Source organism: Phalacrocorax carbo, chromosome 10 (genome assembly GCF_963921805.1).
Source record: "Phalacrocorax carbo chromosome 10, bPhaCar2.1, whole genome shotgun sequence".
Classification (NCBI taxonomy): Eukaryota; Metazoa; Chordata; class Aves; order Suliformes; family Phalacrocoracidae; genus Phalacrocorax; species Phalacrocorax carbo.
In genome coordinates this window covers 15034699-15037186 of record NC_087522.1, presented here as the reverse complement: position 1 = coordinate 15037186, position 2488 = coordinate 15034699, and the positions used below count along the sequence as shown (strand labels likewise).

Below are 2488 nucleotides of genomic sequence, written 5' to 3'. Positions count from 1 at the left end.
TTTTACAAGTATTGCAATCATTGAGTAGAGATAATCATGGTATTTTCATCAGCTTGGTACTTTTTGAAACATGACTGTGTTGTGTAAACAAACTGCAATTTTTCAAGGCATGACAACTTGCCCCGATTTAATTTTCAAACCAAGGTTGTTTTGCTAAATATTGGGCCCAAGACAAATTTTCAACTGGGACAAAAGAGGGACCTTCTTCTGACCGAGCACTGACTGGAGAAGGCTGCTTGTCTGGGTCTCAGGCAGGTGCAGCTGAGCAGATGCCCAGGTGGCAATTTCAAGGATAGTTGAAAACTTGCAGTTTGTCTGTGCATATGTTTGGACTCTTTCCATGTTGTCCTGTTTACAAGTTAACCTAAGTTGGGGTGTTTGTCACGGGTCTTCTTGTTTTTGTATTTAAATAAATAAAGCAGAAAACTGTCTTGCTACGGTTTCGCTGCAGATAGTTATATCCTCATGTGTAATGTGCGTGCCTACTGGCAAGCACCTTAGTAAATTATCAACTCACCGCTGTGAACCTGCCAACTTGCTATAACAACTCTGCTTTAAAAAAAGTGTTTGTGATCAGGCTTTCTCTTTGTCATCGTATGTGCATGCAGTATGATCAGTTGAACAATAACCATCAATAAAGTTTCACAAGATTTGAAAACAAAGTTTCTGTAGCATTTATATCTAAGAATGAAAAATAAATTCTCTTTAAAATTGAATCAGAGAGAGAACGAGACTATATTAATCAATGAAAAATGGGGCAGTAACATATATTTATACTGGTGAGGGAATGAACTGAAATTTAAGAGTTCAATCCCCACATTTATTATATAAGATATACGAGACAAGCCTCCTATTAAAAAAAAAAAGTATATTTCATTTAAACACCATGATAAAAGCAACTTGAAAAAATTTTTACCAAATGTTAGGCTTCCAATTCAAAGTGTGGATGATACATCTTTTTTGGAATTGCACACACAAAATGTCTAACGTGGGGAATAGATTTTATTTGCAATTTTAATTTTCATGAGATGGCTTTACAACTCCCACTCTCCAAATGGTTATATGGCGGTTTAGTCTATTAAAATAATCTTGAAAGGTTAAGGGTGCAGCCCATATTAGAAAATATTTTGTTTATAAAGCTCCTAGAGTACTCCTAGTAGTCATTTTAAAATGTATGTCTGAAATAGTTATGTAAGAAAAGAATTTGAAATTTTTTTACTATATATTGGGAATGTTTTCACTTACTTATATAAATAACTACTGATAATATGACTTATGAAAAAATTATTACTACCATATGTGGAATATAGTGACTTCTAAACAGATTTAAAAAAACACCCTACAAACCCAGAAAATATGTATATCTGTCTTTAGAAATTAGTGTTTATATCACAACCGTGATTTGTGAATAAAGAAAAATGGTTTGTAATATCAAAATAAAAGCTTAGTCTGAAAAGGTAAAAATACGTTGGTGTTCAAAGTCATTTTGCTTTTCTTTTTTACTGTGTTGTTTGAAGAGCTATCCACAGTTGCACCATTTATCCTGTGCACAATATACTTATAAACAGATGTACCACTGACAAAGTTCACAGTGCCTTTACTGCCGGGAAGTAGTGTTTGAAAGCCTGGCTGGGCAGAGGAGCCTGATGAGGTTAGTGCCTGCGCTGTGTGCCCGGCTCTTCTGCCCAGGGAGTGTGGGCTGGGGCAGGGGGTGGGGGTGCCTTGCGTGTGCGTGTGTCTCTGTGTGTATACGGGAGAGGGGCGATAACCTCATTAGCTTGGCCCAAGCTTGGCTGCTGCTGCTTTTCAGTCATTGTGCGAGCAATGTGACTCAGCATGGGACTGGGTTGGAGGTTTGCTTCCCAAAAAGGCAAGTTTAATCCAATATCACATCTATGTTTCAAGCAACACTGCATGATACATAAGAAGAAATAGTTTTTTGTTCGTAGGAAGAAAAAAAGGCATCTTCCAAACTGACTACATTTAAACAGGGCATTTCATCTAAGTGGATCACAAAAATACCACTGAACTACACCTGACCTCTGAGATTAAATGTGAGTGTAGCTGCTCGGCCAAGTGCTGCTTAGGGAGCACCAGTTACTGGGGAGGGCCAGTTACTGTGAGTATGTATGTCCACCGCTTTCAGCTGGGCCCTGCACCACTACTCTCTGGTGATGCATGGAAGTTAGCCTTCTGTTTAGCTGTCTTCTCCACAACAGCTTCTATTTCTGTGCACCTTCAAGTACAGGGGAGGAAGGAAGGATAATTCTGTTGATCTGAAATGAGCAGTGGAATTTGTACAGTTCTGGAAGGCTCCTCCTTGTCATTCCCAGGTTTGTTGTCCAAGTCATAGCAAAGACAACTATGTGCTTGTAGGTCTAGACTTACCTATCAGTCTAAAAGGTCATGATGAGGCTGAGCGGTTTAATGTGACACTAATCATGTCACATGCATGCCAACAGAATTATACAGCTTTTCTGCCTGGGTT

At 38.5% G+C, this 2488-nt stretch overlaps 1 protein-coding gene across 16 annotated transcripts in view; it reads left to right on the top strand.

Moving 5' to 3' along the window:
- Nucleotides 1-1452, top strand: part of RBFOX1 (RNA binding fox-1 homolog 1) — a 1419204-nt gene extending 1417752 nt beyond the window's left edge. For all 16 annotated transcript variants that reach the window (XM_064461968.1, XM_064461967.1, XM_064461969.1 and 13 more), the window contains one exon: nt 1-1452. This exon is cut by the window's left edge. The gene's annotated coding sequence lies outside the window, so the exon portion shown is untranslated.
- The last annotated feature ends 1036 nt before the right edge of the window (nt 1453-2488 follow it).